Here is a 15607-nt window from a genome sequence, read left to right on the forward strand (position 1 = left end):
AGGTCTCCGGAAATGGTCTGGAGAAGAGAGGAGGGTAAAGCGGGCAGGTTGTGGGGCGGCCGGCCGTCACAAGTCGCAAGATTTTATCTGGAGAGAGAGGGGAGAAATAAGTCAAAGCATAGGGTAGGGCAGTGTGAGCAGGACCAGCAGTATCATTTGACTTAACAAACGAGGATCGGATGTCGTCAACCTTCTTTTCAAAATGGTTGACGAAGTCATCCACAGAGAGGGAGGAGGGGGGGGAGAATTCAGCAGGGAGGAGAAGGTGACAAAGAGCTTCCTAGGGTTAGAGGCAGATGCTTGGAATTTAGAGTGGTAGAAAGTGGCTTTAGCCGCAGAAACAGAGGAAGAAAATGCAGAGAGGAGGGAGTGAAAAGATGCCAGTTCCGCAGGGAGTCTAGTTTTCCTCCATTTCCGCTCGGCTGCCCGGAGCCCTGTTCTGTGAGCTCGCAATGAGTCGTCAAGCCACGGAGCAGGAGGGGAGGACTGAGCCGGCCGTGAGGATAGGGGACATAGAGAGTCAAAGGATGCAGAAAGGGAGGAGAGGAGGGTTGAGGAGGCAGAATCAGGAGATTGGAGGGAGAAGGATTTAGCAGAGGGAAGAGATGATAGGATGGAAGAGGAGAGAGTAGCGGGAGAGAGAGAGCGAAGGTTGCGACGGCGCATTCCCATCTGAGTAGGGGCAGAGTGAGTAGTGTTGGAGGAGAGCGAGAGAGAAAAGGATACAAAGTAGTGGTCGGAGACATGGAGGGGAGTTGCAGTGAGATTAGTAGAAGAACAGCATCTATTGCCTGCCTTGTGAGTAGGGGGGGACGGTGAGAGGGTGAGGTCAAAAGAGGAGAGGAGTGGAAAGAAGGAGGAGAAATGAGTCAAAGGTAGACGTAGGGAGGTTAATGTCACCCAGAACTGTGAGGGGTGAGCCATCCTCAGGAAAGGAACTTATCAAGGCGTCAAGCTCATTGATGAACTCTCCAAGGGAACCTGGAGGGCGATAAATGATAAGGATGTTAAGCTTGAATGGGCTAGTGACTGTGACAGCATGAAATTCAAATGAGGAGATAGACAGATGGATCAGGGGAAAAAAGAGAATGTCCACTTGGGAGAGATGAGGATTCCTGTGCCACCACCCCGTTGACCAGATGTTCTCGGGGTATGCGAGAACACATGGTCAGACGAGGAGAGAGCAGTAGGAGTAGCAATGTTTTCAGTGGTAATCCATGTTTCCGTCAGCGCCAAGAAGTCGAGGGACTGGAGGGTAGCATAGGCTGAGATTAACTCTGCCTTGTTGGTCGCAGAACGGCAGTTCCAGAGGCTGCCGGAGACCTGGAACTCCACGTGGGTCGTGCGTGCAGGTTAGAGTGGCAGCAGCAACGCGGTGTGAGGCGTTTGTAAAGTGTATTACACTTTGATGGTGTATCAATACACCCAGTCACTACAAAGACATAGGCGTCCTTCCTAACTCAGTAGCAGGAGAGGAAATAAACCACTCAGTGTTTTCATCATGAGGCCAATGGTGACTTTAAAACAGTTACAGAGTTTAATTGCTGTGATAGAAGAAAATTGAGGATGGATCAACAACATTGCAGTTACCCCACAATACTAACCTAATTGACAGATTGAAAAGAAGAAAGCCTGTACATAATACAAATATTCCAAAACATGCATCCTGTTTGCAACAAAACACTAAAGTAATGCAGCAAAAGCTATTAACTTTTTGTCCTGAATAGAAAGTGTTATGTTTGGGGAAAATCCACTCTCCATAATTTCAAGCAAAGTGGTGGCTACATCATGCTATGGGTATGCTTGTAATCATTAAGGACTGGGGAGTTTTTTAGGATAAAAGAAACAGAATTGAGTTAAGCACAGGCAAAATCCTTGTGGAAAACCTGGTTCAGTCTGCTTTCCACCAGACAGATTTCAGATTCCACCTTTCAGCAGGACAATAACCTAATACACAAGGCCAAATCTACACTGGAGTTGCTTACCAAGAAGATAGTGAATGTTCCTGAGTGGCCAAGTTACAGTTTTGACTTAAATCGCCTGAAAATGGTTGTGTAGCAATGATCAACAACCAATTTGACAGCGCTTGAAGAATTTTGAAAATAATCATGGGCAAATGTTGCACTATCCAGTTGTGGAAAGCTCTTAGAGACTTACTCAGAAAGACTCACAGTTGTAAAAGCTGTCAAAGTGGCTTCTACAAAGTATTGACTCAGGGGGTGTGAATACTTATGTAAATGAGATATTTCTGTCAATTTGCAAACATTTCTAACAACATGTTTTCACTTTGTCATTATGGGGTATTGTGTGTATATGGGTGAGAAGAAAAAAATATTTAATCCATTTTGAATTCAGGTTACAACACAACAACGTGGAATAAGCCAAAAGGTATTAATATTTCTGAAGGCACTGTCTGTTTCGCATTTTTGACACTAAGTTCAACTATACTAGTTGTTCAGGCTCTGATCTTGTCTCATCTTGACTACTGTCCGGTAATTTGGTCAGGTGCAGCAAAGAAAGACCTAGCAAAGCTGCAGCTGGCTCAAAACAAAGCAGCGCGCCTTGCCCTTAACTGCACACATGGAACTAACATCAACAACATGCATGATAGTCTTTCATGGTTGAGGTTTGAGGATACATTTTGTTTTTAAGAAACATTTGTGTGTTGAAAATTCCTTACCACTTGTATGATCTACTTTCATATACTTCAAACAGACATACATACCCCACCAGACACGCTACTATGGGTTTCTTCACTGTACCCAAACCAAAAACAGATTTAATGTGTCACTCATTTATATATAGAGCCATGTCATCATGGAATGCTCTGCCACCAGAGGTTACTCAGGCTAAACGCAAGTTCAGCTTTAAAAAACAGATTAAAAAACATATTGTATCACAGCGCCTCTCCTATTTCTAAAGATCTAATTTAAACCCCCTAGAGTCGATGTCCGCACCCTGCTGGAAATATAATTAGCATAATAAAAAAATCCCCATAGAAATCTGTCCGTTTAAATTAGAGATATCTGTTTTTTTGCAATGAATGCGTCTCAATCCACCGCACCTGCTGATGTCGCACTTCCACATCTGCTGTGAAAGGTGACCGAGCTAGAGCAACCATGAGACATCCCGAAAATCGGTCTTCACACAAAATCGTCTGTAGCGTCAGAACGGTTTGGCCTACAAACTATTTTGGAAAGATTAGACTTTTGCTCTACAACCCTCTTCAATCGTCTTGTGAGTGGTCTGAAGTCGGTAAAGCCGATCTGCCAACTTCTGTCTGTAGCGTCCGAACAGTTTGGGCTGCACACTAATATGACCCCTCTGTGGAAAGGTGAGACTCTCACTAACATGTACATTCAGGCCTCACAAGACTCGTCTGAATGTCCCCTGTTACCAGTTGAAAACAATTATGGAAGTATATATGGAGACTGTTTAGTGCCAAACATGAGGGGTTAAATACATGTAAAAAGAAAAAGACAAATGTTTCCTGATCTTTCTTATATCTATCAGATATATTGTAGTACAGACACTTCCGAAAAAACTTCCTTCAGATTTTTTTTCGGGGGCTATCTGTTGTTCCATGTAGTGAATCTGTTATTCAGTGTGTTTGCATGGGCTAATTAAATGTTTAATCAAATTATTGTTCTATCATTTTTGTAGATACTTCAAGGGGTCTTTAAATTCAAAATCAATGAGCAAAATTATCCTTGGTATGACCTTCTTAAAACAAGTCCACATAGCTTAGTAGAACCCCTGTCCCCCGGCATAGACAGGGCTTAGACTGTAATGGGTTAACTTTACTGTATACAGTGAGGGGGAAAAGTATTTGATCCCCTGCTGATTTTGTATGTTTGCCCACTGACAAAGAAATGATCAGTCTATAATTTTAATGGTAGGTTTATTTGAACAGTGAGAGACAGAATAACAACAAAAAAATCCAAAAAAACGCATGTCAAAAATATTATAAATTGATTTGCATTTTAATGAGGGAAATAAGTATTTGACCCCCTCTCAATCAGAAAGATTTCTGGCTCCCAGGTGTCTTTTATACAGGTAACGAGCTGAGATTAGGAGCACACTCTTAAAGGGAGTGCTCCTAATCTCAGCTTGTTCCCTGTATAAAAGACACCTGTCCACAGAAGCAATCAATCAATCAAATTCCAAACTCTCCACCATGGCCAAGACCAAAGAGCTCTCCAAGGATGTCAGGGACAAGATTGTAGACCTACACAAGGCTATAATAATGGCGTTACAGCATTTTGTCCTTTGCCACACACACTTTAATGCCAGTTTCCCAAATGTATTGAAGTGGAAAAGGACATTAGAGTTTAGTTTACAACATCACTCAAGACATGCACACACACACACGCACACACCTGCCATCACAGGTCGAATTACGTCATTCTTCTCACCCATTGCAATAATCTCACACTGTGCTGACAAACTCCCACATGGACAGACACATGGAAAGACAGGCTCCCGCTGGCTTTTGTTAAGGTGATGACGGTTCACCTTCAGCTGTGTGGTGAAATGTTATCACTGCGTTAGTCAACCGCTCCCTCTCCTCCTTTCTTCTCTTCTCTCTGCCGTCCCGCCTGCATCTCCCTCCCCTCTTTCCCTTCCTTCTCTTCCATCCCCTCGGTGATATTCCACCCTCTCCTCGACACCCTTCACCTTCTCTGAGGTCTGTATCATTTCTCTCCTAAACAGCTTAATCCTTCCCTCCGCTCTGTGTCTCTGTGTCTCTGTGTCTGTGGGTATGTGTCTCTGTGTGAGTCTGTGTCTCTGTGTGTCTGTGTGTCTGTGTCTCTGTGTGTCTCTGTGTGTCTCTGTGTCTCTGTGTCTCTGTGTGTCTCTGTGTTTCTGTGTGTCTCTGTGTTTCTGTATCTCTGTTAGTCTCTGTGTCTCTGTGTGTCTTGGTGTGAGTGGCAGGAACAGGCCGGGCCGGGCTGGCGACGCACACCGTAGGCTTGGTGCGAGGAGCAGGAACAGGCCGGACCGGGCTGGCGACGCACACCGTAGGCTTGGTGCGAGGAGCAGGAACAGGCCGGGCCGGGCTGGCGACGCACACCGTAGGCTTGGTGCGAAGGGCAGGAACAGGCCGGGCCGGGCTGGCGACGCGCACCGTAGGCTTGGTGCGAGTGAGCAGGAACAGGCCGGGCCGGGCTGGCGACGCACACCGTAGGCTTGGTGCGAAGGGCAGGAACAGGCCGGGCCGGGCTGGCGACGCGCACCGTAGGCTTGGTGCGAGGAGCAGGAACAGGCCGGGCCGGGCTAGCGACGCGCACCGTAGGCTTGGTGCGAAGGACAGGAACAGGCCGGGCGTGGCGACGCCACCGAGGCGGTGCAGCAGGAACAGGCCGGGCCGGGCTGGCGACGCACACCGTAGGCTTGGTGCGTGGAGCAGGAACAGGCCGGGCCGGGCTGGCGACGCACACCGTAGGCTTGGTGCGAGGAGCAGGAACAGGCCGGGCCGGGCTGGCGACGCACACCGTAGGCTTGGTGCGAGGAGCAGGAACAGACCGGGCCGGGCTGGCGACGCGAACCGTAGGCTTGGTGCGAGGAACAGGAACAGGCCGGACCGTACTGGGAACACACACCACTGGCCTTAAACGGGGATCAGGAACGGGCCGGTCCGGACTGGCAATACACCTCAGTACCTCGCCGTGCCTCTACAACTTCCTTCCCTCCTCTCACCAATGGCTCCCGTAACCCGGTGGCCCTCTCTCCTCGTCTCCCATTTCGCCCCTGTGGCAGCCTCCTGCTGCCCAGTCGCCCACCGTGTGCCCCCTAAAAATTTTCTGGGGTTGCCTCTCGTCCGTCCGACGACGACACTGTTGACGCCCGTTGCTCCTCTCTCGCCAGGGCCTTAATCTTAGCCCATGGCCCCTTGCCCCCGAGCATGTCCTCCCAGGACCACGATTTGCCCACCTGGGCCATCGCCAACCTTTCCAGCTCCTTTCCCGGCGCTTCCTCCCATGTCCAGGCCGCCTGCTCCTGGACACGCTGCTTGGTCCTGGTATGGTGGGATCTTCTGTCACGATCGTTAGACGGAGTAGACCAAGGCGCAGCGTGATGAACGAACATATTACTTTATTTAAGGAATACACGATAAACAAAACAACAAATGATGACGTGACATCCTAGGTTAACAACCAACACGGAAAAAACCAAACGGAACAAGATCCCACAACTATTGTGGGAAAACAGCCTCTATAAATATGGCTCCCAATCAGAGACAACCAGCAACAGCTGACACTCGTTGCCTCTGATTGGGAACCACTCTGGCCAACACAGAAATACAAAACATAGAATATACACACCCTGGCTCAACATATAGAGTCCCCAGAGCCAGGGTGTGACAGTATTGTTGGATTTCAGTGCAGCCTTTGCTGTTTTTGATCATTAATTGTTAGTATAAAAACTCACTTGTTATGGTTTTACATCACCTGCCATCACATGGTTGGAGAGCAGTGGCGGTCAGTGACGTTTAAGATGAGGGAGGACGATTTTTTAGTTTTTCATATACATGGCCTTATTTCTATTACAGCATATTGGATGACTGTCATTCATATTCCATTCACCCAGTTCAATGTAACAGCGATAGGTTTAGGCTACTACATGATGCTCAAATTTTCCCTATACCCATCATGGTTGCTACAACCTAGCCGATGAATGAAAGTTTATAATGTAGGTGCACACAGGTCCAGAGAAAATGTTGAGGTGACAGACAGTGACACATGGAAAGACAGTGACACATTCAATACCGCCTTGCACACTCTTGGGGTGCAATCATTAGTCCAACAGTTGCAAACGAGAGTTTGCTTCCATTTAAGAAAAGTTTTTCAACAGAATTGGCCGAATGAATATACCTCTGATCACGCTTAACAGCCACGTTGTATTCCTTCTCCCATCTATGCGCTCTCCTCCTCTCACCTTTTCCCTTCGCTTGTGGACTTCAATGCACAACACATCAGCTGTATGTGACCAGGCAAAAAAAACTTTCCAAACCACATCATGATCGCTACACACAGCCTACAACCGCTACACACAGCCTACATCGTTGTCACCATATTAGCTAAAGTAACATCATAGTCAACATAGCTAATAAAACTAATGCATTAGTAAACCCGCTACAATCATGCAGTAATGTTGTAGTCAGTAAGCAGTTTAGCACTTACACCAGCGTGCCCCATTGGCAATAAATTAGTAAAACCAAAAGCTTAACTTGACTTCGAAGAGTTCTAGTGTTGTGTTGGATAGTCATAGCCAGCTAGCTAACATAGTATCCCTCTGATTGAGCTGGGTGTTTGAGTAGGCTAAACTAGCTAGTGTTCTAGCTAAGGAAGTGAAACTGAAAGTGAAAAACAATGACGAAATCTCTCTCTATCGTTCTATTGCTTCTCCTTCATTTTGGAAGAAATGAATTTGTTAAAAACGGTTAAACTATTGTCTTTCTCTCTCTGAGTCAACTACTCAAATAGCTAGCTGTAGCTTGTGCTTTCAGTACTAGATTAATTCTCTGATCGTTTCATTTGTGGACAACATGTCAGTTCATGCTGCAAGAGCTCTGATAGGCTGGAGGACCTCCTCCGGAAGTTGTCATAATTACTGTGTAAGTCTATGGAAGGGGGTGAGAACCATGAGCCTCATTTGGTGACATGTGAATATATTTAGTATAGTTTTATCTAAAAAGGATAACTTTTTAAATGTTCTACAATTTTTATGAAATTCACTGAGGAGGATGGTCCTCCCCTTCCTTCTCTGAGGAGCCTCCACTGTTGGAGAGTTACCTATCCAAAATAAGTGTTCTTTGATAGAAGCTTCAATAACATGTCCCATGTAGCTCAGTTGGTAGAGCATGGCGCTTGCAATGCCAGTGTTGTGGGTTCGATTCCCAAGTGGAACCAGTATGAACAATGTTTGACCTCAATAATGTAAGTCGCTCTGGATAAGAACATCTGCTAAATTACTAAAATGTAACATCATGTACAGTGGGGTATCCCTTGGGCTGTTACTCTTCTCTATTTTTACAAATGATTTGCCACTAATCTTACAAGAAGCTAAAATGACTATGTATGCTGATGATTGCACACACTTCTCTTCAGCAACTACAGTGAGCTCACTGAGACTCCAAGTAAGGAGTTACAGTTAGTGTCAGAATGGGTCATTAACAATAAACTAAAACCAAAATAATTGTATTTGGTTCAAAGCATTCTCTTAGATCTAGTTGAAGAAGCTGAACTCCTACGAGTAACATTGGATGGTCAGTTATCATGGTCAAGTCATATTGACAAAGTTGTTAGGAAGATGGGTAGAGGTACAGTGCCTTCAGAAAGTATTCACACCCCTTGATTTTTACAAATTTTGCGAAGAAGGGCACCTATTGGTAGATGGGTAAAAAACAAAAGCAGACATTGAATATCCCTTTGAGCATGGTGAAGTTATTAATTACATTTACATTTACATTTACGTCATTTAGCAGACACTCATCCAGAGCGACTTACAAATTGGTGCATTCACCTTATAGCTAGTGGGATAATCACTTTACAATATGATTTTTTTAAGGGGGGGTAGAAGGATTACTTTATCCTATCCCAGGTATTCCTTAAAGAGGTGGGGTTTCAAGTGTCTCCGGAAGGTGGTGAGTGACTCCGCTGTCCTGGCGTCGTGAGGGAGCTTGTTCCACCATTGGGGTGCCAGAGCAGCGAACAGTTTAGACTGGGCTGAGCGGGAACTGTGCTTCCGCAGAGGTAGGGGGGCCAGCAGGCCAGAGGTGGATGAACGCAATGCCCTCATTTGGGTGTAGGGACTGATCAGAGCCTGAAGGTACGGAGGTGCCGTTCCCCTCACAGCTCCGTAGGCAAGCACCATGGTCTTGTAGCAGATGCGAGCTTCAACTGCAAGCCAGTGGAGTGTGCGGAGGAGCGGGGTGACGTGAGAGAACTTGGGAAGGTTGAACACCAGACGGGCTGCGGCATTCTGGATGAGTTGTAGGGGTTTAATGGCACAGGCAGGGAGCCCAGCCAACAGCGAGTTGCAGTAATCCAGACGGGAGATGACAAGTGCCTGGATTAGGACCTGTGCCGCTTCCTGTGTAAGGCAGGGTCGTACTCTCCGAATGAGGTAGAGCATGAACCTACAGGATCGGGTCACCGCCTTGATGTTAGCAGAGAACGACAGGGTGTTGTCCAGGGTCACGCCAAGACTCTTTGCACTCTGGGAGGAGGACACAACGGAGTTGTCAACCGTGATGGCGAGATCATGGAACGGGCAGTCCTTCCCCGGGAGGAAGAGCAGCTCCGTCTTGCCGAGGTTCAGTATGAGGTGGTGATCCGTCATCCACACTGATATGTCTGCCAGACATGCAGAGATGCGATTCGCCACCTGGTTATCAGAAGGGGGAAAGGAGAAGATTAGTTGTGTGTCGTCTGCGTAGCAATGATAGGAGAGGCCATGTGAGGATATGACAGAGCCAAGTGACTTGGTGTATAGCGAGAATAGGAGAGGGCCTAGAACTGAGCCCTGGGGGACACCAGTGGTGAGAGCACGTGGTGCGGAGACAGATTCTCGCCACGCAACTTTGTAGGAGCGACCTGTCAGGTAGGACGCAATCCAAGAGTGAGCCACGCCGGAGATGCCCAACTCGGAGAGGGTGGAGAGGAGGATCTGATGGTTCACAGTATCAAAGGCAGCAGACAGGTCTAGAAGGACAAGAGCAGAGTAGAGAGAGTTAGCTTTAGCAGTGCGGATAGCCTCCGTGACACAGAGAAGAGCAGTCTCAGTTGAATGACCAGTCTTGAAACCTGACTGGTTTGGATCAAGAAGGTCATTCTGAGAGAGATAGCAAGAGAGTTGGCTAAAGACGGCACGCTCAATAGTTTTGGAAAGAAAAGAAAGAAGGGATACTGGTCTGTAGTTGTTGACATCAGTGGGATCGAGTGTTGGTTTTTTGAGAAGGGGTGCAACTCTCGCTCTCTTGAAGACGGAAGGGACATAGCCAGCGGTCAAGGATGAGTTGATCAGCGAGGTGAGGTAAGGGAGAAGGTCTCCGGAAATGGTCTGGAGAAGAGAGGAGGGTATAGGGTAAAGCGGGCAGGTTGTGGGGCGGCCGGCCATCACAAGTCGCAATATTTGATCTGGAGAGAGAGGGGAGAAAGAAGTCAAAGCATAGGGTAGGGCAGTGTGAGCAGGACCAGCAGTGTCATTTGACTTAACAAACGAGGATCGGATGTCGTCAACCTTCTTTTGAAAATGGTTGACGAAGTCATCCACAGAGAGGGAGGAGGGTGGAGGGGGAGGAGAATTCAGCAGGGAGGAGAAGGTGACAAAGAGCTTCCTAGGGTTAGAGGCAGATGCTTGGAATTTAGAGTGGTAGAAAGTGGCTTTAGCCGCAGAAACAGAGGAAGAAAATGCAGAGAGGAGGGAGTGAAAAGATGCCAGGTCCGCAGGGAGTCTAGTTTTCCTCCATTTCCGCTCGGCTGCCCGGAGCCCTGTTCTGTGAGCTCGCAATGAGTCGTCAAGCCACGGAGCAGGAGGGGAGGACTGAGCCGGCCGCGAGGATAGGGGACATAGAGAGTCAAAGGATGCAGAAAGGGAGGAGAGGAGGGTTGAAGAGGCAGAATCAGGAGATTGGAGGGAGAAGGATTTAGCAGAGGGAAGAGATGATAGGATGGAAGAGGAGAGAGTAGCGGGAGAGAGAGAGCGAAAAAACTTCCTTCAGATTTTTTGGGGGGGACTATCTGCTGTTCCATGTAGTGAATCTGTTATTCAGTGTGTTTGCATGGGCTAATTAAATGTTTAATCAAATTATTGTTCAATTCATTTTTGTAGATACTTCAAGGGGTATTTAAATTCAAAATCAATGAGCAAAATTATCCTTGGTATGACCTTCTTAAAACAAGTCCATATAGTTAGTAGAACCCCTGTCCCCCGACATAGACAGGGCTTGGACTGTAATGGGTTAACTTTACTGTATACAGTGAGGGAAAAAAGTATTTGATCCCCTGCTGATTTTGTATGTTTGCCCACTGACAAAGAAATGATCAGTCTATAATTTTAATGGTAGGTTTAATTGAACAGTGAGAGACAGAATAACAACAAAAAAATCCAGAAAAATGCATGTCAAAAATATTATAAATTGATTTGCATTTTAATGAGGGAAATAAGTATTTGACCCCCTCTCAATCAGAAAGATTTCTGACTCCCAGGTGTCTTTTATACAGGTAACGAGCTGAGATTAGGAGCACACTCTTAAAGGGAGTGCTCCTAATCTCAGCTTGTTCCCTGTATAAAAGACACCTGTCCACAGAAGCAATCAATCAGATTCCAAACTCTCCACCATGGCCAAGACCAAAGAGCTCTCCAAGGATGTCAGGGACAAGATTGTAGACCTACACAAGGCTGGAATGGGCTACAAAACCATCGCCAAGCAGCTTGGTGAGAAGGTGACAACAGTTGGTGCGATTATTCGCAAATGGAAGAAACACAAAAGAACTGTCAATCTCCCTCGGCCTGGGGCTCCATGCAAGATCTCACCTCGTGGAGTTGCAATGATCATGAGAACGGTGAGGAATCAGCCCAGAACTACACAGGAGGATCTTGTCAATGATCTCAAGGCAGCTGGGACCATAGTCACCAAGAAAACAATTGGTAACACACTACGCCGTGAAGGACTGAAATCCTGCAGCGCCCGCAAGGTCCCCCTGCTCAAGAAAGCACATATACAGGGCCGTCTGAAGTTTGCCAATGAACATCTGAATGATTCAGAGGAGAGATGGGTGAAAGTGTTGTGGTCAGATGAGACCAAAATCGAGCTCTTTGGCATCAACTCAACTCGCCGTGTTTGGAGGAGGAGGAATGCTGCCTATGACCCCAAGAACACCATCCCCACCGTCAACCATGGAGGTGGAAACATTATGCTTTGGGGGTGTTTTTCTGCTAAGGTGACAGTACAACTTCACCGCATCAAAGGGATGATGGACGGGGCCATGTACCGTCAAATCTTGGGTGAGAACTTCCTTCCCTCAGCCAGGACATTGAAAATGGGTCGTGGATGGGTATTCCAGCATGACAATGACCCAAAACCCACGGCCAAGGCAACAAAGGAGTGGCTCAAGCTCAAGAAGAAGCACATTAAGGTCCTGGAGTGGCCTAGCCAATCTCCAGACATAAAACCCATAGAAAATCTGTGGAGGGAGCTGAAGGTTCGAGGTGCCAAACGTCAGCCTCGAAACCTTAATGAGGAGTGGAACAAAATCCCTCCTGAGATGTGTGCAAACCTGGTGACCAACTACAAGAAACGTCTGACCTCTGTGATTGCCAACAAGGGTTTTGCCACCAAGTACTAAGTTATGTTTTGCAGAGGGGTCAAATACTTATTTCCCTCATTAAAATGCAAATCAATTTATAACATTTTTGACATGCGTTTTTCTGGATTTTTTTGTTGTTATTCTGTCTCTCACTGTTCAAATAAACCTACCATTAAAATTATAGACTGATCATGTCTTTGTCAGTGGGCAAACGTACAAAATCAGCAGGGGATCAAATACTTTTTTCCCTCACTGTATATGAATATGTATAGATGAATAGTGTGTAAATAGTATTTTTGTTGTCTCTTGGTTTCTTTCCAATATATAAACTCTTATTTTATTTCAATTATTTGTTTAGAATTTAATGTAATATCTTATACTGTTCTTATATATAACTGTTCTGTACTTTGTCATGTATTTGTACGTTTTATGTTTACCCCATGTCACGGAATCAGCCGAGGCTGCCCCTCCTCCTTGCTCGGGCAGGCTTAGGCGTTCACCACAACCATCGGCGATGCCCATGGCTTCACCTCCGGGGTCCAGTGGGATTCGGCTCTCGCTCCCGAGGGCTTATGATGGCAGAGCGGCCGGGTGTCAGTGTTTCCTGCTCCAGGTTGAACTCTACCTAGCAACCATCCACCCAGTGCCCTCGGGATACGAGAGCGTGTCCGCCCTCATCTCCTGTCTGTCCGGCAAGGCGCTGGAGTGGGCCAATGCCGAGTGGGGGGGAATAGATGCCGCTACTGTCAACTATGCGGAGTTCACCCGCCGCTTCAGGGCAGTATTCGATCATCCACCAGAGGGCATCCATTCCACCTTAGACAGGGGAGAAGGAGCACACAGGAGTTCGCGCTGGACTTCTGGACGCTGGCTGCCAACGCGGGATGGAATGAGAGGGCCCTCATCGACCACTACAGATGTAGCCTGAGGGAGGACGTGCGTCGGGAATTGGCCTGCAGGGACACCAACCTCAGCTTCGACCAACAGGTGGACATGTCCATTCGCCTGGATACCCTGTTGGCTACCCGCGGACGTCCGGATTCAGGGCCATACATTCCATCCCCCAGCACTTCCGAGCCGACCCCTGTGGAGCTCGGAGATGCTGGTGCTAGGGAGACCAGGAGAGAGACCAGGAGGGAGGCCGTCCCCTGCACCAACTATGGCCGCAGAGGACACACTGCTGGTCGGTGCTGGGGAGGGTCTCCTAGTAATCGAGGCGATAGGCAGCGCACTGATGAGTCATTCCAGGTGAGTAGGCACCCAACTCACCCAGAGCTCTCTGTTGCGCATGTGTATTAAAGTTGTGTTTCCCGAGGTTTCTCCTCACTCCCAGCATAAGGCGCTAGTAGATTGAGGCGCAGCTGGGAATTTTATCGATCGCCAATTCACCTATAAGTTAGGGATTCCTATTGTACCTGTTGATGTGCCCTTCTCCATCCATGCCCTAGATAGCCGCCCTTTGGGGTCAGAATTGATTAGGGAAGTCACAGCGCCGCTCAGGATGAAAACGCAGGAGGGCCATGAGGAGATACTACGTTTGTATTTGATTGATTCTCCTGCATTTCCCGTGGTGTTGGGGCTTCCCTGGTTAACATCTCATGACCCCAACATTTCATGGCAACAGAGGGCTCTCAAGGGATGGTCTGATCAGTGTTTCGGGCGGTGTGTATGTGTTTCCGTAGGGGCAACGACGGTGGAAAGCCCGAACCAAGTTCCCACCATGCACATTCCACCTGAGTATGCCGATTTGGCACTCACCTTCTGTAAAAAGAAGGCGACTCAATTACCACCTCATCGACAGGGGGATTGTGCGATAGACCTCCAAGTAGGCGCTGCGCTCCCGCGTAGTCATGTGTATCCTCTGTCTCAGGAGGAGACGGCGGCTATGGAGACATACGTCACCGAATCTCTGAGACAGGGATACATACGGCCGTCCACTTCCCCTGCGTCCTCGAGTTTCTTTTTTGTGAAGAAGAAGGATGGGGGTTTACGCCCGTTTATTGATTACCGTGGTCTCAATCAGATCACAATCAAATACAGCTATCCTCTCCCTCTGATTGCTATTATGACGGTCATTACACGGGGCGCGATTCTTCACAAAATTGGATCTCAGGAGCGCGTACAACCTGGTGCGCATTAGGGAGGGTGATGAGTGGAAGACAGCATTCAGTACCACCTCGGGTCACTATGAGTACCTCGTCATGCCATACGGTTTAATGAATGCTCCTTCAGTCTTCCAATCATTTGTGGACGAGATTTTCCGGGACTTGCATGGACAGGGTGTAGTGGTGTATATTGATGACATTCTAATATACTCCGCTACACGAGCCGAGCATGTGTCCCTGGTGCGTCGAGTGCTTGGTAGACTGTTAGAGCATGACCTGTATGCGAAGGCGGTTCTTCCAGGAGTCCATCTCCTTCCTGGGACATCGGTTGTCCGCGTCAGGGGTGGAGATGGAGATTGACCGCATTTCTGCCGTGCGTAATTGGCAGACTCCCACCACGGTGAAGGAAGTGCAGCGGTTCTTGGGTTTTGCCAATTACTACTGGAGGTTTATCCGGGGCTTTGGACAGGTAGCAGCTCCCATTACCTCCCTGCAAAGGGGGTCCAGAAAGCGTCTGCAGTGGTCGGGCTGAGGCGGACAGGGCGTTTAGACATCTGAAGGACCTGTTTACCTCGGCTCCGGTGCTGGCACATCCGGATCCCTCTTTGGCGTTCCAAGTTGAGGTGGATGCGTCCGAGGCTGGAATCGGCGCTGTGCTGTCTCAGCGCTCGGGTACGCCACCTAAACTCCGCCCCTGTGCTTTACATTCTAAGAAGCTCAGTCCGGCAGAGCGCAATTATGACGTGGGGGACAGGGAGCTGTTAGCTGTAGTTCAAGCCCTAAAGGTGTGGAGGCATTGGCTTGAGGGGGCTAAACACCCTTTTCTCATTCTGACTGACCATCGTAACCTGGAGTACATCCAGGCAGCGAGGAGGCTGAACCCTCGTCAGGCAAGGTGGTCTATGTTTCTCTCCCGATTTGTATTTAAGCTCACCTATAGACCAGGGTCACAGAACCCTAAGGCAGACGCCCTGTCCCGACTACATGACACAGAGGAGAGGTCCATTGAGCCCACTCCCATACTCCCGGAGTCTTGTCTGGTGGCACCGGTGGTGTGGGAGGTTGATGCGGACATCGAGCGGGCGTTACGCACCGATCCTACTCCCCCACAGTGTCCAGAGGGTCGGAGGTACGTGCCGCTCGAGGTTCGCGATCGATTGATATATTGGGCTCACATGTCACTCTTCT

This window comes from Coregonus clupeaformis, chromosome 28, assembly GCF_020615455.1.
Source record: "Coregonus clupeaformis isolate EN_2021a chromosome 28, ASM2061545v1, whole genome shotgun sequence".
NCBI classification, from domain to species: domain Eukaryota; kingdom Metazoa; phylum Chordata; class Actinopteri; order Salmoniformes; family Salmonidae; genus Coregonus; species Coregonus clupeaformis.